The following is a 25,537-nucleotide window of genomic DNA, read 5'->3' on the forward strand; positions in this document are numbered from 1 at the left end:
ACTCATCATTGATTCAGATACAGAAGCTAAGGAGTCTTGGGACTAAGGACTAGTTTTAGTCTTTTTTATATTTATAGCTGGAAAATAGCAAAAAACATGTATTGAATTGAAACATCCAGCCTGTGGAGTTTGGTGCTAGCATTGCTAATCTCATAGTCTATACCCTCTAGGACAAGTGTCCCAGATTTTCACTCACCTCTTCCACTTTTTGTTATCCAAATAACATCATGTGAGTTCCCTCTTGTCCTTTATCTGTATTGAAAGAAATGTCTGTTACCTCTGCATGCCACCCCCAAGCATCAACAAGAGAGGAAATAGTAATAATCCAATTAATTAGTATTGCTAATAATAAAAGTCACAGGGAGTCATTAATAATAATTAACACTCCGTATTCTTGGAGGAGGCAGCAGTCCGAGAAATTTTGCTTCTCCGTTGCTAAGCCAGAAAACAGGTGGCTGTTGTTGTTACATGCCTGGTGGGTCCTCAGCATGGGGTGCATGTTGACAAAACCTCCCCCTTGCCTTGGACTGGAACCAATACTGCCTCAGCATACAGCCAGAGCTGGAGAGCCCTGGAAGCTCCACCAGTGCCACCCATATCCGTCCTCTGCTACAGAAGGGCTGTGTTTTTTCCTGAATTTGCTGGTCCTCCTTCTGATGGTTCTTCTGCAAGAGAAGAAAGGAAGGTCTGGACTGTTTGGGTGGCAAATGGCTCTGTGGATGGGAAGTGCAAGTGTTGGAGGTGGCTAAGCTCTGAGGAGGACCTCATCAGGCATGGGAGGGCTGTGACACCTCTTCCAGCTTCATTTGGGCGGTGCTGGGGGGAAGAGAGGGCAGAAAGCTCTTTCAGAGAAGAGCAGTTCCCCATTGAAAGTATAAGCTGAAGTTTCTCTGAAAAGGGGTGGTGAGGACACAGCAATGGAGCTGGACACATTGAGGGGCCCATCCAGGAGTCTGGCTGAAGGAGGAACAACTGCTGAGCCTGGCTGCAACGTTGCTGAAAGCTTTGTCCCAGCCAAAATGTTTCTTGGAAACAAGCTGGTTTCCACAGCCAGGAAAGGTGAGAGGACACAAGGGAGCGGGTCTGCAGATGGAGCATTAGGGATATGGGATGCTGAAGTGTCCAGGAGGGAAAATAATTCTAGCAGAGAGAGGATTTGAATCTGTGCTCCCCAGCCCTGAGCCAGTGCCCTGTACACCAGCCCAGCCCTCATCTCTCAGCGCCTGAAGGTTTGGTTTTCCTCAGAAAAGACACAAACAACAAAATGTGAAAGTGGTGATGAAGTCAGCTTTCTCATCCTGTGGCCAGCTCTAACAATTACACAGCTAAGTGCTTATCTGTGACAGGGCCTGTACAAATTAGCTATATGGTTTGGTACATCACTGCTTTCCTGAGATCCACAAGATGATGTTAATCACAAAGCCCATGCACATCACCTCCAGAGGTGCAGGAGAGGTGGCTCAGTGGGCATCCAGGTCCCACAGCCTGGTACTGAAACTCCACGTGTAAACTTTTTTGATAGCCCATCCCCAGTATGAGATGCTGCCACGGTGGACCAAGTGGTGCTGAGTGCCATGTTAGCAGCACAGGGCATTTGTGGGACTGAAGAGAAGCATAGGTCTCCCTCCAATTTACAGGCTCATGAGGAGGAAGAGCGGATCCGACGGAGCCAGAGCAGCTGCAACCAGTGGGGTTCCCTGCCCCAGACACTCACAGCCCTGGCCGGGGAAGAGCTGCCGGGTGGTCACAGAGCTCCCACCCCTCTGCCTCGCAGGAAGGGTCGAGCAGGGGCGAATGAGCTCATCCTCACCAGAAGTCACCCTTTGATGTCCGGCCATTCCCCTGGGGTGCAGATCACATATGGCCCAAACACGAAGCAAACTCTAAGATGCAACATGAGCAGGGAGTGAAATTCCCTTGCTGCTTCCTTTTGGAAACGCTTTCATGCTGACCCCTTTTTGCAGTGGCGTTTCAGCAATGCCTCTTTTTATGGCCAGGGATGAGGAAGCAGTAAATCCAGGTTCCAGGCGAGTGGCTAACACAGCATGAAGCCAAAATGGCCTGGTGATGAAATGTCTCAGCACAAGCAATGACCTGACAAGATGCCATCTTTTCTGAGACAGGGTCCACCGCAAAGTAATGTGAGCCCCAGCCCAGCTCTGGGGAGGAGAGAGGCATGCAGGGGACAACAGCGAGAACAAAATAAGGCAGGTACCACAAGCACGACAAGGTGGTAAAAGGGAAACCTCAAGCCCTGGAGAATTCAGGAGAAACAACCCTCACCATTTGGAGCAGGGTACCAGGGGCCAAGAAAGCCTCCTGAGTGCCAGGCACTGCCAGGATCCCCGCCCAACTGCTGAGCAAGATTATGTGATAAATGATTGCATTAGCCCGGACAGCTTCTCATTTTCCTCCAATCTGGCCTGTCTGCCCTCTTAGCACAGGGCTCCTGATAGCATTTCTCCCTTCACTGACTTCATTTTTCCTGTTAGGTTGTCAAGCTGTCAGGGGGAAGAAAGGAGAAACATGGACAAGGCTGTTACTGTCTGCGCTCTGAGAACGTTCTGTGCCTCTGCTCTCCTTGCCCTCCCTGGCCCACCCAGGGCAGGTGCCTTCCCACCCTCTGCTCATCTTCCTCAGAGACCTCCCTGAGCACCACACATTTCCCTGCTTCAGCTCAGGAGACAGTGGCTGCCTCTGCCTCTGCCTGTGCCAAAGATGCAGTGGAGTTTTGTAGAAATTAAGGTTAGAAGGGGTTTTTCAGACATTCTCTGGTTGAAGAGTTATGCATTGATAACAGTTTTGGAGGAAAAGGCTCATGGTTGCTGTGTTGGGGTGCACAGATGATGCCTATGAGCCCTTCTGAGTGAAGCAGATGCTCCTGTCCTGGTTGATTGTTGATGGAGGGAACCAAACTGACGGTGGGAACCAAGCCAAGCTTGTTCTAGTGCAGCTTTCTTCTTTTCTGTACAGCCTGCTTGACATTTCTCCAGTGAAGAGAAAATGGGGAGGTTGGGGGAAAATTAGTTTTCATCAGAGTTTACTGTGTAGTGTTCAGCTTGGCATCCAGGCAGATACCCCTCCTGGCACTGAGTAGCACCATGGAGTAGAGGTGGTGACTCCGACAAGGCTGTAGCTCCAGGGTCCTCTGGTCCAGGCCAGGGAGACCATTAGGGTGAAAGCACCCCATCACCTGGCATATCTCCAGCTCCTCCTAAGGCTTAGTGGGGTGCTGGAGGAGGAGATGGGTGAGCTTGAGGCTTGGCCTGATCTGTGGGAGAGACACACAACCAGAGCTGAGCATTTGTATCTCTCCTGGGTCCTCAGGCTAAAAAGGTAACGGTCCAGACAATATTTTATCCACCCTGCTCCCACACATTGAGGTTTTTGAAAAAACCTGTCTTGAACTTGATTTCCAGAGAGAACGTTGTGCCTCTACAGCAGCACTGTCAGTCAATACGTGCTTCCTAAACACCGACTATCCCCTAGGTGGAGATCACAACAGCATGCAGAATAGGTCTCCTCGCTCCTAATCTCAACTCTGAGAGATGTTCAACAGCTCCCCTGTGCTCTGCATTGCTGCTTCTCCATGTGCTAAAATACCATAATAATATTTGCACTTTCCACACATGTCCAACACAGGTGACATGCTGTGAAATCTTTAGGTGGAAGATGTCCCATAGCTGCCATCTCCTCACCTGAGCAAGAGCAGCACTGGGAGCAATGGTGCTGCTATCTGCAGTATTTCTAGGATGTTTCCCGTCTTCAAAGTGCTTCGCAAACATGAAATAACTCTCCTAAGCCCCTGTGAGAGAGCTGGGGAAGCCTAATTATTCCTAGTAACAGAGTATCCCTCATTTTCATTTAGCACAGAGCAAGGAGGGACTTTCATGTCTTGTTTCCCCCCACCACCCCTAGATAACATTCCTTCATGTTGATATGAGGGTTAACAGCCGTTTGTAATTGTATTAGAGAAGTGGTTTAATTCCAAGGAGGCCCATTCCCTGGACTCGCTCCCCTCCACTGCATCACAATGAGCAGATCAAACAGCACCAGTTCCGACTTGGAGATTGATCCAAGATGAGGGGAGCACATCCGTGGGCTGGGAGCATGGTGGAGACCATGGCCAGCATCCTGCTCCACCAGTGGAAATCTTTGCAAACATCGTTAAGGAAGGGCTGAATTCGAGTATCAGGTGCCAGGCAGCAGGGGTTGGCTGAAGGCAGGGCCGCACAACCAAGTGATGGGGGAGTCGGGTGACCTGGATGTTACCACTTTGCTGCTGCTCTGTGGAAAGTGCCAAGCTCAGTAAACATGGGGGATTTTGACTTTTCAACACCAAGGAGAAAGCCGGGTTCCCCAGGTTGGGTGGGACCAGCTACTGGGAAGGACCGAGGAAGGATAAAAACTCCACGTGTCCATACTTCAGCACTACTTAGGGTCTAGGCAAGAGACCAGCATGTAGGACTTAGTGAAAAATGCTGGTTTTCTCTTACAATACCTTCCCTGCACCCCCTCATTAGACAGCCTGTTTAGCTGTTTACTTGCTAGATGGGTCTTTTTATTGAACTTGTCAATATTTGCATTTGCGCCCTTTGAAGCTGGTGAAGCTTGGAAAAGCAGCAGAAATCGGGTGGATCTGCAAAATTTCCACACACATCATCTCTCCAGACTCGACAGATGAAATATAATTCAGGAGGAGAAAATCTTTGCTGGAGCGAGGGGTCAGCTCAGAAGGAAGATGCAGAGACATGGAAGATGTCTGGGAGATTAATGGCTAGAATTGGGCTTCCTGAGGAGCCGGTGCTTTAGCAAGGCTCTGGCAGGAGATGGAGAGGTGGTTGTGGGGTGCTCCCACTTGCCACAGAGAGATGAGCCCCCAAAGATGGAGCTTGTAAACCCCGACACAGTCACGAGAAGGTGCAACTCAAGAGGCCACAAAGCCTCCCAGCTCCTCTAAACCGAATTCTGCCCTTTAGCTTTCCTAGCAGTCGCCACCACCTTGCCCCAACCACCATGTTCCGTGTTGCCCCTCTGGGGACTGTTTTCAGCATTTGGCTGGGTTTGGTGCCCACAGAAGGCACCAGGCTGGTGGCCTGTGGAAGTTGGAGCACCGTGAAGGGGACCCCCAATTGCCTGCCAAGGGGTCCCCACTCAAGCATGCTGCTGAGAGGGGAGAGGACTCCTCTGCAGAGACAAGATCTCATAGTTCCTGGTGTGCGGTTATTTTCAGATAATTAATCTCAGAAGAAGGAGATATCAGTCACTGCAGGCACTGACGAGGTGTCGGGCTGCTGCTCGCTGACAGTAATTGCTTTTTCTCTCCTCCTCACTGGAGGGAAACTGAGGCTCCCCGGTTGCTGTCAGCCCCTGCCCCAAGCAGTCCATTTTGCCTCTCTGGGGCCAGCATAGCACAGCCAGGGCTGGGCTGGGAGCAGGAGACATCCCCCAGCCTCCCGCACTACCTCCTGCTAAAGCCAGGCTGCCTTTCCTTGGGACACAGTCCCTCTCCTTGCTGCAGTTCTGGGACATGCCCTGCCCAGCCCCTATAGAGATACGACCTTGGAAGAGACCTTGTGGGTTGCAAAGACCAGCTCTGCTACTGATGAACTGCATCAGCCCCTAATCCTTAGCAGCCTCCTCTCTTAATTCTTTTAGGCACAAAAGGTCCAGTGTTTCCCCCAATTTTGTCTCCTTTTCTGGATGAAGAGAGACCGGGACAAGGTGGGAGAGGGACCCCAGGATTGGGGTCCTCTATGTTCTGCAGAATCCATGCTGGATCAGAGGAACCAGCACATTTAGTAAGGATGCAACTAGGTCTCTGCAGCAAAAATTTCTTCCTGAGCTTGCCAGCTCCATCCATGTTCCAATACTTTCTCCACCCTGGAGACCCACAGAACCCAGCACCACTGAGGCTCACAGTCCCCTGGGTACATCTGATCTCCTTGGTGGCCTCTGAGTCCACCCCAAAGGCTTTCAAACAGGGCACATCCCAGCCAGACACTCGAGGAACCCACTTTATTTCCTACCACATGCCCCCAGAGTCTCTCTAGGATACCATGGAGTCTAAGGAGAGAGAAGTTCTAATTAACAAAAAATGTTCCTATCCGTTTTCTTTTAGTGCTCTGTCTGGAAGGAGGGTTCAGCTGTCCCCTGAGGAATGGTTGATCTGCATTTTGACAGGGATGTAGGGGCCAGTGGACCATGTAAGTATCAATTTTCCAGAGTGGGCAGATCGTGTATAATTATAGACCATGCCAGGGTTTATGACTGTGGAGAATCTCTCCGATTGACACTAAAATGCTTATGAAGTTGTTTTGAACTTTTTCCAGGAGGAAGAGATCCAGCATAGGTTGTCCAGCCCTCTCAGTCCCTCTTTCTGTCCTTTCAAATACCAGACCAATACCAATACCATGCTTAGGACTAAACCCTGGGGGAAGAGTAATCAAGCAGTAAAGGGTTATAAATGTGAGAAAAGCAGCATAGGACTTTGCCTTCCTTCTCCAAAACAATGTGCAGAGCAAGAGATTGGGCTGAGACTCTTGACAGCTCTAAGAGAAGACTGCAGCTGAGAGGCTGCTTTGGGCTGGGCCATACCTATCAAGCCCTGAATACAAGAAGATTATAAAACATCTCCAGAATCCTGGATTGGATGGAGATGGACTCTAGGATCTTCTCTGTTATTTCTTCTATCTCCTCAGCACCAGTATTTTGCACTGAGGCAAGTGCAAGCACAGGTTTGCTCCATGAGACATGGTGGAGGAGATGCAGGTCCTCGCATGGGTTACAGCTGTGAGACTTGACCCTTGGATCCTCTGGTATAAGTTGAGTCAACCTCCACTGAGCCGGGTGCAAGCAGCGTGGAGAAGGTTGTCTTCAGGAACTCAAACCCAGTCCAATGCTTTGACAATGAACCTGGCTAAACGGTCCCCACTTCGGGCACAGGTCCCTCCTCACGGAAGTCTTCATCTTTCAATAAAATAATTTCTCTGTGAATTATAGGGAACGAGCCACGTGAGACACCAGGCGGTCTCCTGAGAAACGTTTAGACTAAATCTAGGCTCTCCAGTGAGTCAGTAGCAAAATAGGTGAGAAAAAAAAAAAAAAAAAAAAAGCTTTTAGAAAAAAAGTGAGATGTTCTGAGAAGAAAAAAAAAAACCCTTAGAGCAGACATTTAAAAGCATGGTCATAAAACAGTGGAATAAAAAAAGGACATGAAGTAACAGGATTGGTGCAATCTTTTCTACTTTCTGAATCACTTCCTCTTCTGGGGCCTGAAATCGTGCACCAGGGGAGTCCATCCGAGCTCACCTGGGTAACCAGCCAGATACATCCACACTGCTATCTCCTTCCTCAGCCCTCCAAACACCCCCCAGAGCATCCCAGCCACAAATGGTGGGACTCCTCCAAGCCCAGGATGTCTCAACAAGGGGATGCTGGTCGGTGGAGCAGCAGTGGTTTCAGATGGCCTGCTTGTGTCATTCCCAAATAGTTACCTCCATGTAGACACTCTTTGTAGGAGAAGAGAGATTTCCCTTCCAGAATAATTACTCCGCTTGGAAGCACACTAATTAGCCTGGAACAAAGTGGCTCGAGTGTCCGCATGGGGAGCTATTGTGGAATGGCTTATTCTGTCAGAGCTATTCTGGGCAATTTCCTCTCACAAACAGGCCATGAGATTTAATTTTCCTTCTTTCTACAAACAGATGAAAGGTCTGTGCTTACCAACCCCAAATCATCCCAGCCTTCCCTGCCAGGAGCAAGTAATAGGTGCAAATTGTCCTGAATTCTCCTCTCTTTGGGACTCCCTAAATTGCTATTTTTTTTGTGGGGGGGGAGACATAAATCAGGAAGATTTACACCACCAGGACTCTGGACCTTTTCCAAATCAGGAAGATCTAACCCAGCATAAATTAACCCGAACAATGGCAAGTGAGGACAATGTTCTGAGCATCCCATGAACACGCTGAAGACTTACGCAATACATGTTTACCAGACAAAGGAAAAAACAGAGAGGCGAAAAAAAAAAAAATAAAGCTGTGGCTCTGTAAACAGAAGCACCCTCTCTTAACTCAGATTGCAGTTTTTCAAGAAATGCATTATGTGTTTCATTAGCCTGTAATTAAATTCACCTTTCCCCAGCATGAGAGATGACAATGAAGAAGGGAAGGAAGATACTGGGCAGAAGAGAAGCCGGTGGTGCTCATGGGGTTGGAAGGTGGGGAGGACACTGGGAGCTGTTTTGTGGAGCCTTTAACACCCTGGTGCCCCAGTAATGGGCAAACTGGTGAACCCACACCTAGCACAGAAGCAGCATTCCCACCCGTCTCTTTTGTCATCTTCTTGGCCTGATACATTTTCTTCATCTCCCTCCACACACAGCAGGTCTCACAGATATGGAGAGGTAGAGCAGACTAGAAACAAGAACAAAGTAGAAAAAAAAAAAAGAGCTGCTTCACAGAAAGCAAGAGAGACATGGGAAGGATCAAGACCTGCTACTCTGGGACACGAAGCAGAGAGCGGCTTCAGCTGTGGGTCCAAAATGTCAGAGAGAGAGCACTGCCAGGCTGGGATGGCTGGGGACACCTGGGACGTGGTGCACAACGGACAGCCAGGGAGCCGAAGGGCTTTGGAGAGCAGAGGACAAACCACCCACTTTCCACTTGGTAAACGCACCACTGCTTTGGTGTCACTTGTACCTGATCTTCTCAACATCTGTCCCACTTTATGACAGCTCCCTTATTTAAAAATAAATCCTTGGGGGGGGAAAAAAAAAAAAAAAAAAAAAAAAAAAAGAAAAAAAAAACAACTCTGCAATTTGTTCCTCCAAGCTGGGCTGCCTTTCTGGCCCTGATTTTATCAGAGTGGAGACAGGCTGTCCTTGCAGAATGATTTTACCATCTTGAAAATGATTACAGAGCTGCACAATGCCTTCAGCTCACCATGTAACGATATTTTTATACGCTGTCTCGTTAGATCGCCGCCCGGGTTGAGGATGTTTTCAAACATTGTCTCTTCATGGTCGGCGTACCACAGTACCAGGAATAGAGTGACGAATTGGAGGGAGTTCAGAGGGCAGCGGCAATAATCAGAAATCTGATTTACAAGGAAATGTTAAGAAAGCTGAATCCATTTTGCTTAGCTAGAGCAGAGAACTGAGCATCCACCCACAAAGATCTGGAAGGGCAAGAGGCAGGCACTGGGGAAGGTGGAACCTGGTGTAGAAATAGAGGAAAAATTAATAAACAAAAAAGCACAGGTGCTTTCTCCAAAATATTTTGTTTTCAGGAGGTCTGGTACAGATTCATGGAAGGACTGTTGCTGGAGGGACAGGAACACTCAGCTGGAAACATTAGGAAAAAAATGACCCTCTGGGGAATAGTTCTGCTTAGGCAGAGATGTAGATTACAAGACTGACTGGGTCTGCTTCTCATCCAACCTCCCTGCTTCCTAAACCACCACTGACCAGCAGCGACATCGAGCCATGTGTGACCCGAGCTGCCGCCAAACCTGTGCTCCAAAAGTGACGGGCTCCAGAGCTCACTGTCACCCTTCGGAGCCACCTGAAAGTCCGGTGCCCTGCCCCCGTGTGCCTGCATGAACTGACATTACCCCTGCAGATTGTTCATGGTGTGTTGCAAGCTTGTTTTGGTTGGGTTTTTTTTTTCCCTCTTTATAAATACATGTGCTAGAGCATGGCTGCACTCTGTGAACTGAGGGTGTGAGCAGCCTGTGATTAGAGGAGAACGAAACGCTGATTATGGGTTAATTAGCTAGGCTAATAAACTGCCTGTAGCTTCGTTTAGGAGAGAAACTATTTCATCACACAGAAAACGGTGGAGAACATGGAGGGGAAGAGTGTTTTTCTTAGAAAGGTTGAAACTTGGCCTCTGAAAAGGAGGAAGAAAGGAAAAGGATGCCCTGAATGGATGCAGAGGGGCACTGGCAGATGACAGCAGGTGAAGTATCTGAGATCCTCTCTGCTCCTGCCCTACCGCCAGGCTGGAGGAGCAAATTGGGGCTGCTGGAGGGGCTGCAGAAGGAGGAAAGCCACAATTACACTGATGAGAAACATTATCTCCAGACATGGTCCCTAGCCATGGTCAAAGGTGTGTTGGGACCTAGCAGGAAGAAACAAGGCTGGGGTGAGCCCCAGCAGGAGCCGGGCTGAGGGGCAGGAGCTGAGGGGCAGAGCACTTGTGGTACTGGAGAAATGAAAACAGTTTGGCCAGCCTTAGCCAGAGCAGCAGCATGTGTGAGAGACCACAGGAAAGGGACAATCCTGCCTGGGGGAAGGATTAAACGATCTACAGTGCTTACACAAAACAGTTGTTCCCATTGCTCATTTCTTTCTGAATCAGATGTTTAGGGGGTTTTCTGAAGTGGCTTTTCTTTCTTTCTTTCTTCCTTCCTTTTTTTTTTTTTTTTTGGAAACACCAGCCCTCCCCTTCCTGGTGGCATTTCTGCTCCCAGGTCTCCCCATGACAACAAGGAGCCCTGAAAAATGCCAATCTGGCTTCACCAGGCTCTTCCCACAGACCTGGCACCCAACCAGCCCGGCACCACATCAGCCACAGCCCCATGGGGGCTGGTTATCTCTAGCTCAGCATCTTGATCCACAGCTCAGCTGGGGGCAATGCCCCTTTCCCCTTTCACCCTGTCATGATGGGACTGTATGCACAAGGCTCTGGCATCAAAATAGATCCCCTCCCATCACATTCCAGAGTATTAATAATGACACTTAACAACTTCTGCTTGACTGTCTCCATGTTTGTGTGGGAATCTGTGACACACAGAGGACTGGACATGCTTTCTCAGCACATGCAGCGTGGTTGCCCCATATGTCGTGCAGATTGTAAGAAAAGGAGAGGGACAAACAAGTGGCACTCTAGAAAAAAAGTAATGCGGATTTTAATTGAATTTCATGTTGTTGATAAAAATAGGGCTGACAGCTCTGAAGATCAGGGTCTTCTCATTCTACAGTGGATATAAGCACCACATGCTCATGGGTATGGCCAAATCCTGTCCTGGAGGGTGTGAGAGGACTTCTCATAGTGTGCATTGCATCCTCATCCCTCAGCCACTGTAGATACCAGGAACAGGCCGGGGTTACCCAAGGATGCTCAGCTCTCGAGGGCTGTGTCTTGGCTGTGCCCAAGCCACGCCTGCAGTTTGCTCCACGTAGGGACAACAAATCTAATCATGAGGGCAGCCAAAGTACATCCCTGAAGGGACAGCCTAAACATACCATGTGAGTCTAATGAGCCCATTAACAAGCTGGATGGCCACCAAACAACATCCTGTGTTTAGGATCATACAATGGGGAGGGGAGTCCAGGGACAGCCCCAGGGGGGGTTCTCTCTACAGGGATGGAAGACTTCACTGTCTCCCAAGGGGAGCATTCAGGGGCTGCTGGCAGGGGAAGTCTCTGCCAGACGTCCAAGGTGGGTGAGGAAGGGGTCTCCTGCAAGGATCTCAAGTGGAGACAGTGCAGGGGGAATCTGCTTGGAAATGTCCCTCCACATCAGAAACATGGGTTTCATCTCACCAAGCTCTCCCCCATTTGCAGCCTTGCTCCTCTCGGCTGGATTTCCAGCATGGGTTATATTTCTGGCTCTGCTCACCAAGTAATTAAAAACACTCATTTAAAAAATTGCAAAAACAAACAAACTAGAAATCAGTCAAACCTCATCAGTCAAGACTGCTCTGAAGCAACCAGCAGCTACAACCACAGAAAGGCTTTGATTCCCAGACCATCACCCTAGGTTTGGCATGAGGGAAAATTATCTTTCCTACATAGAAGAGGCTGCTGTTACGATTTTTTGCAGTCAAAAATCCCTCCTGGGCAGAGCTGCATAAATCCCAGAGCACCTTTCCTTGTTGCAAGGAGACACAACCTGAGGCAGCTCCCAGGGTCCCAGGGAGGGCCACCCCTACAAACCACACTCAGCTCTAATGGTCCCAGGAAGAATTTTGTCACCTAAACCCCACACATGGGGTTTCAACCACTTAAATCTCCTTCCTGTGCTATAAGGGAGTGAGGCTGGAAATAATGGTGCTGGAAATGGTGGTGGTGGGGAGACAGGTTCAGACGTGGTGATTGAAAGGTCTTCCTACAAAATCTTTCTAATTGGGCATTTACCTAAGCTGCATTCCCTGCCACACAAAGCAATGCATACAGCGAGGCAATTGCCTTTTTATTTTGCTGGTTATTATTCCTCACTGGAAAAGGGGGAAAAAAAAAGCTATCACTCTGGATTTTTTTATCAGGTTTCAGCCACTCTGCCTGATGTTCAATAAAAGAAAACCTATCTCTGTTAGAGATGAGTAGCCCTTTACAGAACAGTCATTGCCTGCAAAGTAACCTTTAAGCACCTGGCTGTCTCTTAAGTTAATGCAGGTAGAGGATGGAGAGGAAGTTACAGTCACTTCTCTATGTTTGAAAAATGCAGCTATTTCTCTTAAAATTCAGCAGCCAGCCACACATGCTTTGATTGGTTTCGTTGATGTTGTTGTTTTCAGTTTTCCTGAAATCACTATCCGTCACCTTCCCCCTGCCTGGCTCAGCCACCCGAGTCCCCACACAGGCAGGAGGACGGAAGCAGAGTCAGCCTGCGCTTTGGGAACCAGCATCACGTCCCCTTCCCACCACTGATAATAGGAGCTGGAAACCACTAAACCTTCCCTTTTAGCAGCTCCATCAGGAGAGTGCAGGACCCAGCAGGTCCCAAGCAAGGGTCAGCAAAGGGAGGCTGTTGGAAGGGCTGGTGTTTTACCCCAAGCACCTGGCGTGCTGGTCCTCACCATCATGGCAGCTCACGCTGGGACATTCATGAACCTGATGTGATCTCCCTGCATGTCTCCGGGTATGACTGTGACAGCCAGGAGTGGCCTTGGGGTGACAAACTATCCCCTGGGGCAACACATGCCACTGGGCAGGCAATCCCATCCCGCCAGGAGATTGGGATCTCTGTGTGCCTGCACCTGCAAGTGTATCACACACTTGTAGGGTTTGCTACGACCACAAGCTCTCCCACTACAACCACCCCAGCAAGGTAAGCTCGCAGCCAGGCTGCTAACGAGGGCAGGGTTTGTCTGAGTCTTTATGGCAGGACCACGTTAGAGCCTTCGGAAGCCTTTGGTGTGGCAGCCTAGGATGTCCCCAACCTTGCATGACAAAGCCCAACCTTTCTGCAACAGAGATGGTCCCTGCAGTGCCATCCTCCTTCAGGGACCGCCACCAAGCTCAGGAAGGACAGCGCTCAGGATACAGGGCTGCAGGATGGCCAAGCAAGAATGACACACACACGGGTCACCCACTGTCTCCCTCCATGCTCGTCCATCCCCGTATGCTCTGAGCCACATCAGCAGGGAAGAAACTCCCATGGCTGTGCTGGTCTGGCTCTACGGAGAGGGGTGGCAGAACCCAGCCAGTGAATACACACACGCCAGAGGAAACCTGAGCCCTCCTCACATGGTTTGTGCCATGGCTGCGTTCTGTGTTAGGAGGGTCAGGATTTAGGGTACCCCCGGCACTGACTGCATAAGTGACAAGCAGCTGTCAGCAGCTTACGGGGGTCTCTGGCTGCCTGCAAATTTCCGCATTAAAGCTGTAAGCTCTCATGCCTCACTTGGGACCAATAAAACAGGATAGGGTAGAGGCTGTCGTGATAAATGGGGCATAAATCACACCTCCCCCTCCTCCTTCCCCTTCCTTGGGGGGAGGTGGTGCTGCCAGAGCCTTCGCAAGCCCTGCTTCAGCATGCTCAGAGAGGTCCTCTTCTGCCTGTGCAGTCAATTAGAACTTCATCAGAAATCAATTTGCGAGGCCCAGCTGAGATGTACCTATAGATCAGGCGATGCCAAGTGATTATTACACTAATGGAATATTCCATTGATTAATTGAATATTTAAGTTCTGAAATGTAAGCCCCACTGTCTTATCCACAGCTTGTTACAGAGATGAGCAGCAGAGACCTTGCACCAGCGTGAGAAACTGATCTCGAGTCTCACACTTTGGGGGTGAAAGGCAGAGGGCCTGGTCCTGATCACAAGGAAACATTTTTACCTCTTTGGTAGACTCCTCAGTCACACTGAGGCACTCCTCTATCCTGTGGCAGGAAAAATGTCCTACCTTTTCTGACAGGGTAGACTTGGAAACTTGTTCTGACTTGGATATTGTGCAGAAACTGTGCGTCCTGGGTGAGAAACTCCATGCAAAACAACAAATGCACCTACAAAAAGCACCTACAAAAGCTAATGGAGAAGATGATGTTGGGTCCATTGCCTGGACTCCTTCCAAGGGCTTTCCAGCTGCCCCCCACAGCTGGGCAGCACCCATCACACCCACCTCTTGCTCCCATGCAGAGCTCCAGGCAGCTCAGCCTTTCTCTGCCTGTTGTGCAGCACTAGCTCAGATGGCCCAGCTCTGTCCCAGGGACGGCACTGCTCCTGCTCCCCAAGCCCAGGGAGGAAATCCTCGGTGATTTATTTTCTTTTTTATACACGAGCAGGTGTCAGGACTGCAGATCATAGCCGGCAGGTCAGGAGGGCCACCCAAGGGTTTTCTGAGCCCCTCTACCCACAGCCCAAGAGCTTCTCCATGCCGCAAAAGCCCCAGGTGTCCAGAGGGCAAAGGTGGCCAGATGCCTCCTGCATCAGGCTTCCCAATTCACCGCACGGAGAGGGCCGGGTTACTTGTTTGGTGAAACACCTGGTTAAGTGCTTTGTTGGACGAAGGCCATAATGACCAAGAGAGAGAGAAACAAGACAGAAATGGGGGATAAGGGAGGGATGGGAGCAGCAAGTGGAAGAGAGGTGGACTGCAGCTGTAGTAATCATCATCAAAGGGCCCAGTGGTGGGTTAAGGAATATTATCCCCAAATGGTATTACATGATTAACTCAGTGGAGAGCTATTAACTAGATGAGCAAGAGACAGGACTCCAATCCTTTGCACAGAGCTCCTGCTCCCATGCCAGGTGGTGAGGTCTCCTTCCCCGTCTCAAAGAACACCAGCTGCCCATGCCCAAACCTGTGGGTTGGCTGCTGGAAGAAGGAGCCATCCAACCCAGAAAGGTGACCTCTGTGACAGATGTCCAAGGGACTGGAAAGCCATTTGCTTTCCTCCCAGCAGGTTTACAAGCATCATCGAAGACTTCTTCCAAGAAGGTGGTAGACACTACAACAGTGGTCACTATTTTCAGAGAAATCATTGCAAGGGTGAACCCAGATCCTTTTCCCACTTGCTCCCTATCTGTGAGGCCTAAAATGATGGCTGTCATAAAACCATAGATGGCGAGATGCACACAGGCTCCCTGTTATTCCCACCTTCCCTTCTCCCTGTGCACAGCATCTGTCCTTCTTCCTGCCCCAGGTATTGGAAAGGACCCTGGAGACAGCCAGGCTGAAGGGAGCACATGGAGAACAAGCATCGTGCCTCATTTCTGTGTGGAGAAGAACAGGTGCTCTCTCTGTACCTCAGCTTCACACCCATCCTTGCACTGCCCTGGACATCACTGTGGGTTTCTGGTCTCCACTGTTTCCCCCATGGTGTACTGGGGACTTTGGCCTGAGCTCTGACAGTAGAAGCGGCTTAGCTGCTGTCATGAGAAGCAGCATTTCTTTCCTCTATTTACGTATGTTTTTCTGAACAGGAAGGTAAAAGTAAATGGAGAGGAAAAACAAGTATTGATGGAACAGCTAGAAGGGAGAGGAGAGCTTTTCGTCTCACTGAGAGACCTGACCTTTCAGTGGTACCTTCAAGAAACCTCAAGTAAATGTGCTTTGCTACCATTTGCTGCAGGTGAATCACAGGGAGTTTTCATTCCTTCTCTCAAGAGATAACGTCTAGACGCTTATTAACTTGCAGGCTCTGGGTGTCTTGGGGACACGAGGACTCTAGAAACCCCCAGCTGGTGAGATCAGGCTCTGAAAAGATGCCTGAACTCATGGCCCTCAGTCTTTTCTCAAGCAGCAGATCCCAATGAAACCCAGCATTTCTCCTGCTCAGCAGACCCTCTTGCCCTCATGCATGGACCTGATAACAAGGCCACAGTGGGACATGGTTCTGCAGTGGCCTCATGCACTACTCATGGTCTTCAAACTACACATTAGTTGCAAAACACAATAGACTCATAAAAGCAGCACGGAAAGATGGGCCAGAAATGAAACACATTCCACTGGGTCTGGGTTTGTGTTCGCAAAAGAGAAGATCAAAGTTCATCTGTGCTGGCGTAAAACCATACAGTCCCTCCTCTCCCATAGCAATGAAGAGCAAAGTGTCCAGCTTGCCTTCGTCGTCGGAGAGGGCTGGTAGTCCCAGGCACACTGCTGACACTGGGAACTGAGGGGGGAGATCAGGCAGCGAAGAGGCTTGTGCTGTTTGTCGGGGAGAAATAAGGTGCAGAATGATGGAGAACCCATCCTACCCATCTGGCCTTAAGTTCCCTTAGCGTCTCCCCAGTCAGAGGGGTGCGGGAGGCTCACGGCAAAAGTATGAGAGCAGCAGTGTCCAGACACACCCTGGGGGAGGCATGCAGCCTGCCCAGACACAGGCCTCCATATCCCGCTGTGCGCAGAGCAGGAATCTCTTTGGCAAGCCCTGAAACACAGCCCCTGGGGCAGAGGGTTAGTGCAGGGTACCACGGCTGGTTCAAACAGCGGTCACCGCTGATATGGGGAGAAGAGGTAACATCATATGAGGGGGGCTTGCTGTCCCCCGGGCAGTGTACAGAGGTCAAATGGTCTCCCCGTGGCCCCTGCCTCCCCTGCAGGCTCCTGCCATGAGGCTGCTACAGCCTCTGAGTGCCCATAAAGACACGCACCATCTTTCTTTCCCTCAGCAAAGAGTGCAAACATCACTGATTTTAGAAGAAGAATCCACAGGCCTCCCTGCAGAGGTGCTTTACACAAAGGCAGAAAGCCTGGGGTGGTTTTTCCAACCCAGTAGCCCTGCAAGCAGAGCAGCAGGCAGCTCTCCCTCCTCTGTCCTCCCCAGGCTGTTCAACCTTCCCAAGGACAGACCCTGAACTGTAGGGAGCCCATCCCCCCGGGGTCATACCGACCCCCTCCATCCCAGCTTTGCTAGATGAGACAAGGCAAGGGGAAAAGAGGCAGAGACACAGTCCTGCCCCCTGCAGCCCCACAGCAGAGACCCAGAGACCCTCTTTCTGCCTGGGGAGTCTCAGCTTCAAACCTAGAAGATGGGGAGAAAAAATGGAGGTATCAAAACCATGGTTATGAATTGCAGGGAGATTTCAGACTGATAAATATTTCAGACTGACAACTATTCCTGTCCTTGAAAGTTCATTCATCAAACTCTCAGCAAGGCCTCCACATCCCAGGACCATAAATACTAAGACCTACTTTAACAACTCCTTTCAGTGTGGCCAATACCAGAAGTATGGAAACCTGTTACAGATCAACCCATATCCTTGCATATTGCGATGTAATTTATTGCACCTATAAAGGCTATATTCAGATATATTTCTGTTGGAATTACAGACCCTGACTGTGCAGGATCCATTTGTGAGCTGATTGTACCTTGTTTAGATGTGACTCCACACAATGACAACGATTTAGAAACAATGGCAGGCATTAGTATTGCAGCAATACAAGCAGCTTCAGTCTGACGTGCAGGGAGAGTTTTACTGTCTGTCTGTGGAGGGAAAATTTCACCAGAAATCAGAAAAACCTGCTTGCTGTCAGGTGAATAGAAATGTTGCAAACCTGGAGCTGTGATACTCTCCCTTCCTCGGCGCTGATGTCGTTTCTGAGTGATGCTACACCAGCTCATCCCTGACCCCTGCAATAGATACCACAAACTCCAGCAGTCAGACACTGTTTCTCAATGTTTTCACAGTCCTGCTCCCGTTTCTCTGCAAGCTTCAGACACCTGAAGGACTTGAAGGACTGGTTTTTGTGGGGTAGTTTTCTCCTTAAATTAGCCCTGATGTTGTGGGTTACCCGGATGCTTCCTACATGATGGAGCAGAACTAGGAGCCTCTTGCTACATGTAGGATGGGAAATGACACAGTAGGAGGGAAGCACAGAGCCCTTCACTGCACCAGTTCCTGGTTAGAGATTGCCTACGATGATAAAGGGGAAATTTGCTCTTCTCCTTTCTGTCCTATAAACAAATTTTATCCCCAGATCCTTACACCAGCTCCAGACTGTGACATCCCAGTGCTGAGCAGTTGATGGTTTCCACCTGCAAGCACCATCTTGGCTATGAGCTCTTTAAGCAGAGCCTTTGCCTACCAGGCACTCTTAAGCACATTTCATTCATGAATTAAGTCCCTGACAGCCCATATCTCTATGATCAATATGTTTGTTTATTAGCAGCAGCTGCTGTGTTTTAGCAAAACTGGAGGGCTCCAGCAGGAGCAGCGTGCTCTAACCGCAGAGCGGGGCTTGGGACGGGGAGGAGAAGGACCTCCTGCTGGCAAATGGGAGCTGGGCTGGATAAGATTTCATGCTAATGACCCTTTAATTGAAATCACTGCTCGGGACAGATTGCTCAGCTCGGGGATATCTGCGTTGATGGCTCCCGGTTTGGCCACTCCTGTGATGAGTCCATTAACTCAGCAGTGGTGAACAAAAGCAAGCGAGAGGGACAGCGAGGGGTCAACCGGCCCCAGAAGAGCTGATCTGCACATCCAAGGAAGCCCAAGTCAGCAGATGGCATAAATGGAGACCTGCACAAAGGGAGGCAGTGTGTTGGACCTTATGCTTCTGCTTTGCTGTGCCTGCTGACTCAGGTGGGATGTGGCCCCTACTGGCTCATCCTCTGGGCAGGGTTGTCCCCATGTGCTGGACCTGTGTGCCCACAAAGGGGAACCAGGACACCTGGGCCTCATCCCCAGCTCATGTGTGACTTTAGCATTCGCTTTGCATTCGCTCCACCTTCCTCTCTCTCAGTCTCACTGCATGGATATTGCAAGGCAGTAATATCTGTCTAACCTAATACATGCTAGGCAGGAAGATGGACACAGCAGAGAAGAACAGGAGCTAGAGAAAAGCAAAAAATCTTGTGCAAGTGGCAAAGCAAACTCCCTCCCTAAGGTCCCTTTTCACGTTGCCTTCCCTTGCCATAGCAGCAAGGGCAGCATCGTGCAGGAGCACGGGCGCAGGCAGAGCTGGTCCTGGCTGGCCTGGCAGCACAAGGCAGCAGCTCAGGAGGAGGGTGAGCCATACCCACATTCACCCCACTCGTCAGAGCAGGGCAAGTATGTGGGTCTATGCCCTGTAAAACTGGAAGCCCTTCCCCACCCGGTGGGCTCCAGGTAAAGGACAGAACATGGCTTTCCCCCCCGTGGAGCCTGGGGAGCCGTGATACGGAACTCGGGATTGACACAAAGTTCTCGACAGCCACAGAGATGCTCCAAGGTACAGTTCCTGCTCTGTGCATCCGCCTGATTCCCAGCCAAGAGGGAACTTCCCCATCCCCAGGGACCCTTTGTGCCACAAGGTTTATTATGGGACGGAGAGTGCTAATGAAACCCAGGCTTGTTAGATGTAGGCAGCTCTTTTGGGCCTGTTTTGTAAGTGGAAATGTTGATGTGTGTCTCTTGCAATGCAAAGAGATGTCTGAGTGCACAGAAAGGAGGGTTACAAACCTGCTTTGAATGCATTTATTATTCCCATTAATTACTATGCCTGCTAAAGAGGACCAGCTGTTCTAGGAGGCTGTGGTACCAATTTATCAGAAGATTCCAACAGAAGTCACAGAGAGTTTTCCTCTGAACTTGGGAGGATGGAAGATGGAGGTTTTTTAATTAGAACTTGTTATTAATGGGAACGTAGCAAATTAAAAATAGTCTCCCTCCCCCCCTTCCTATTATATGAAGCTCTGATCTCAATTAGAAAGATCAGGGACTAACCATTGAATGGGAATTACTGAGATGAAAACTGATTGAAAGACAAAAAAACCAAAGACAGAGGCATCACAGCGAGAGAATGGAGACGGGGAGCAGCAGGACTGGGAAACAATGAGCAGAGGCTGGCGGAGGCTGCCTGCAGCTGCCGGGCATCAGAGGCACAGCCGAGAGCTGGTGGCTTTCTGCTTTCCCCTGCAGTGAGGACACCTTCCCAGGGCTGCTGCTAGCAGGGACTGTCCCATCTAGAGCTGTGGCAGCTCAAGTCTGTTCAGGATGGGGCTTGAGACATGCTGCTGGGCATCACTTGTACCCCAGCTTTGCAGGCTCGGCAGAGCAGGACCATAGGGTCTGGCCTATATGGGCATTGCTGTAGGAAGGGCAGGCTCCTGTTCTCAGGCTCAGGGCCATCTGGAGTGTTTCTGTGCAAGCCCAGTGGTGGGCACAGGGTCCTGTCTGCTTGTCATTGCACCTGCAAAAGCGTCCCATCTCAATTCGCCTCCTTTCCTCAGCCTTCCTCCCATCTCACCCCACCACTGCTATATGGCCCCAGCTCAAGGGTGCTCACCCCAGGCTCTGCCCTCGTGTAGGCTATGAACAAGGCTACATCACACCCCTGGCTCTCTGATCTTGTCTTGCTGCTTCCCCAAATCCAGCAGCACTGAGGATGCCCTGAAGCTGCTGAATTTTTAGCAAGAAGTGATCCAAGTGGTCCCCAGGCCCTCCACCCCAGGAGCTGTAACCTCACCACCCAGGCATGGAGCAAAGGCTGGATGCAGGATCAGTCCCTGCTGCATCTGGGTGGGCAAGGAGGGTGTAAAACAACCCGATGTGTGTTGGGATGGAGCTGTGTATTACGTCTGGTTTTTGCCAATCTGAGCCATACCATGTTGGGGAACAAGCGGTCAGGAGGAAAACCTGGGGTGATGCAAAGGGACAGCTGGGTCTGACCAAACCCATCTCCTGCATCCCACCCTTTGAAAAAGTTGGTTAGTGGCTCCTTAATGAGAATCTCATCTGCTCCTTTCTCTGGTCACCTGTGGATCAGAGCCCCTGTCTTCCTTCCAGCAGATAATCCATGCCATATTCTAGGGCAGGCAGGGACCTTAGGCTGAAATTACAGCCTTGCTTACTAATTGCTGCATGTTCTCTCTCTGTAGGTATATCATTGCCAGCAATTAGCGCGAAATCCTTTCCCACTCTTGTTAAGTTCCTGTGCTGCAGTTAAATACTCCCAGATCCCATTTAAATGATTTCAAATGCAATTCATTCTGGCTCGTTAAATAATTCCACAGCAGTGTTTGTCGTCTTCTCTCTCTGTTTTCCAACAGCCACTTTCTCCCAGAAAGAATAAGATGACTGAAGAACAGAAAAGAAGGGGGAATGAGAAGCGATATGAAAACATGCCCATGGCATGCTGCACCATGTAATCAAGCACAGGGAACTGTCCTGTGCTTCCCACTGTGTCTTCCTGAGTCCAGGGCTGTGTACGGGCAGGGTTGAGGGTCAGTGAGACAGCAAGCAGCTGCTCAGGTCCAACTCAGATTGCCCTGGGGACAACCTGCCTGTTCCACATGTATTTCTTGCACTTTCAAGCCATATCCCTCCTTCCCACATCTTCTCCTCTTTTCCTTCCTACACCAGCCAGCTTCCACCCCCACATTCCCAGGCTGCCGGTCCAGTGCCCCACGACACTGCCCACCTCTCCTAGAAGATGTGATCTTTACCTTGACTCCCAGCTTAGTGCAGATGTAGTGGAGGAGAGGCCAGGATGGGCTGAGCTTGATGCCTGCCTGTCATCACCATCTACACGGCATCCCACAGCACTCAGCTGCCACAAGTGACAAGACATGATCACAGTCAGGGAGTCCTGCCCTTTGACCAGCGTTGTGTACACCCCCCAAACACAATCCTCATGTTGTCCTTCCCGATGCGGCCATATTACATCATCTTTTGGTTTCATCTCCTCGTGGCGCTGCCAAGTCTCACACATACACTGTACACTTCTCAATATTGGATATTTTCCTTAAAGCCCCAGTTCCTGGAGACAAGTGATTCAGCGAGACTCTCAGCTTTCGGTTTATATTGAGAAAAAAAAATAATATTTTTTAAAAAAAAAAACAAACAAGAGAAGTTCTAGTTCTTGTGGCTGGGGGAAAAATAAATAAAAGCTGTGAGTGTTATTTGAGTGCAACCTACTTGTTCCAGAGCCAGAAGGCAAGTGAAAAGAAAACAGCATTTAATATCTTTGTTTGAATTTGGAGACCAGACTGATGAGCTCTGAACGTCTGGGGTCAGCAGTATGGCATCTGCTTGTGCCTCTGCACTGGAGAGGAGGCAAAGGAGCCAGACTCGTCTCCCTAGGCAGATCTTTGTGGCTCCACAGCCAGGGCTCTGCTCACCACGAGGAAGGACATGGCTGCAGGGAAGAGCTCTCTATCTCCATCAGGAATATCCAAACTCCCACTGCATTTTCAGTAGCTTCTTATTCCCTCCTGTATCCACATGAAATGCTGCCACTTGCTAAATCTGATGGCTAACCTGTTCCCACCCGGAGACATTACCCGAAGTGATCTCCATATGCAGCTTGATAAGTTGGTGGTTTTCAATCTGCAGACCTTGAGGCCCGGGGGTCCAGCGACTACTTGCAGGGAGTTGTGAAAAGGTTGCAAAGAAAAGCAATTTCCTTTCTGCCATTCACCAGTCCACGGCTGTGTTACTGTCAGAAAATTTGTAGTCGTCCTTGAGTTGATGAAGCTGAAAGCCACCGTACTAAATGTGTTACAGATCCCGTGGAATGAAAGGTGGGAGAGCAAGAGAGAGCGCTGTCAACAGGAGGGCAGCTGCAGGACTGCCTGTCAGGGAAGGGGGAGAAGGACGTGGTGGTGGAGGGATTCACGGAGTTCAAAATACAATTTGGTGTTTATTGCTGAGTGTGTTTGTTTATGCCAGAGTGAGTTTCGAGTGAGGTGCATGGATGAACTCCCCAAGCCACTTTGTTTCCAGGGTGGGAGCGGGCGACATCAGGTGCTTACAGCTAACGGTCGTCCTGAAAGGCTGGGATTAGAAATGTGAGTTTAGTCAGAAGGGAATTAGCACCGAAAGGGGTGAAAGCAAACTAGAAATGTCACAAGAGTGTTCACACACTGAAGTTTGCTACTGAAAATCATCTTGGCTTGCCACAAACCTCAGAGTGGAATGCCATCTTATTCCCTGGCAGCCATGGCATTGCAAGGATGGTCCTGAAAAACACCCTCTAAAATAAATGGGGCAATGTAAGGGAAATCTCTGCTTCAGAAATGTGTGTCTCCATCTGTTAAACAATATTCAGGTGCTCTTGCATTTACGCTTCCTCCAGATTTATGCAGCAATGGCTTTCGAAGGCAGATTGTCTATGTGAAGAACAGATGGAGGGAACAATCCTCCCATCCAAGCTTTGCACCAGAACTGAAGAAGTTTGTAATCTGGTTGTTGTTTACAGAGCCAAGGCCTCAAATTAAGCCTCCTCTGGTCTGACTCGCCAGGTAGCTCAGGAACCCATGACAGAGCTGAGAAACTCCTGGTTTTACTTACTCTTTTCTGCTCGTTTCCAGTCAAGGGCTATTTTGTGAATGCAACAATGCTGACAGGCATGTTTTCTGCATGGGCATCCACGGAGGTCAAGAACATGGACCAAAGATAGCAGGGCAGCTGAGCTGAAGTGCCCTTCTTCCCCACTGATACAGGAGAGAATGTTTACAAGTGTCTGAGCCAGTTTCTCAAGCTTCATGACTGACTTGTGAGCAAAGTCTCTCCACTACCCTGAACATTTCAGCAGCACAGAATTTGCTGTAAAATGGAAAAAGTAATTTTGTGGAAGCAAAACAATACTCACTCATATCGGCATCTTAGTTCCCAATTTCTCTGTTTGCTGTATCTCCGTCGATGTTCAAAGGAAAACAGTGTGATTGTTAATTACAAACTGTTTTGAATGCATGAAAGAAACCGTTTCGGAGCCAGAGCCAGCCGGAGGCAGGAAAGCTGAGAATACGACGTGTGCTGAACTGCTTTAAAGGGCAGAAAGTCCCGTTCTAATTAAGGCTGATGCAATCATTGTAACAGACACAAGGTGGAAACGTTACCTTGCTTAGCTTCCCACTTATCTCTTCTCTGCCTATTGGGTTTTGCTTTGGACTAGGTGGAAAATGCTGAAATATCAAGGGAGTCCTTTGCATTTCAAATAAGTTAATGCATAAGTGATGGTGTGATTCATTAGTCGTCTACCGATGCATTGGTGTTCCAGGGTCCATGGGTAAATCGGCAACCTTTATTGAAAGCCGGTGCTCACCTGTGCTCATCTTCTGCTGGCAAGTCGGAGGTGCACAGGAATGAAGAGACCAGCCAAACTCTGGCAACATAACCGTGATGGGAAATAGAACTGGAGCTTGTTTGCAACAGTTAATGTTCAAAACACCGTTGCTTTCCTCCACTCTAGATGATCTTTTTAATCCCTTCATGATCCAGCCCACCTTGGGAAAGCAATCACAACAACCTGATGATTTATAGGATGAGAGACAAGCGCACAGCTGTAAACAGAGAAGGAGTCTGGATGTAGCACGTGTACAAGGTAAAATACATATAGGCATGGAGTCCGTGCCTGCGAATACTGGGCAAGGCGGGAACAGGCTGAGATGCACACACAGAGACATGTACCACACACATATGGGGACAACAAGTTCCCAGAGGAGGTCTGGGCATGTGGCACGTGGGCAGCTGTGAAGCAGCAGCTCACTGGGGAGGGATGCTCAGAAGGTTCTGGGACCAGCCCTGGGCATGGTGCATTCCTGGGTTGTACACTCAGAGTTTACTTCCTAGCAGAAGGAAGCACCACCCTCCTCTAAGCCCATCTGGGGCTGGAGAAGATGTGGAGGATGGCAGTTCGCAGCAGAACATCTGTGGAGCAGGAGGGAGGGGGAGAGTAGCTGGAGTATATGTAGGAGAGCAGGGAGGAGAGAAGAAATGGATGTAAAAGGCTGGATTGGACACCCAAACCCAAGGAGGCCTTTGGACAGAGCCATGTGGAGGGGCTGTGGGGAGGTCCCAGCAGCCCGGGATGGCTTGCAGCACCATTTCGTGGTCACCAGCTGATCACCAGAGAGGGGCTGCAGAGCCCAGTGTGCTTGTACTGCTCAGCCAAGAACAGCCGTGGCACTGCTGCTGCCACCTCTGACTCCCCGCGCCTCTTCGCTGCCAGCACCGTTGCCAGAAATCACCAGCACCCCATGGCTAGGGCTTTACGCCTGCTGGCTTGCACTTCCACCCACCCTGAAAATAGGGCAGCTGTCTGCTTTGCAGTTCAAAGGCAACCTGCCTTCGCTTGCCAGCTGGGCCGAGGCTAATTCGTAGGGAAGGAGGTAGGGCAAGTTAGTTTGTGGTTACTCTCTCCTCCGATCTGCTGCCCACATGCTCCACAGGACTTGGAAGCTGCAGGTCGAAGGGGCTGGCAGGCAGAGCTTCTCTCACAGCTGAGTGGTTGCTCCACACTTCTCAGGACCCCTCTTCAGAGCAGCTGGACAGGCTGTCTTCTCACTGTCACTTCTTGGAAACTACTTGAAGGGAAACGTTCCTTTGCTAAACTCTGCTCTGCTCCCCTTGGAACGCCCTAGAATGCTCTCAGCCCCCCC

The sequence above is a fragment of the Athene cunicularia genome (genome assembly GCF_003259725.1).
Source record: "Athene cunicularia isolate RWA chromosome 10 unlocalized genomic scaffold, athCun1 chr10_part1, whole genome shotgun sequence".
NCBI lineage: Eukaryota > Metazoa > Chordata > Aves > Strigiformes > Strigidae > Athene > Athene cunicularia.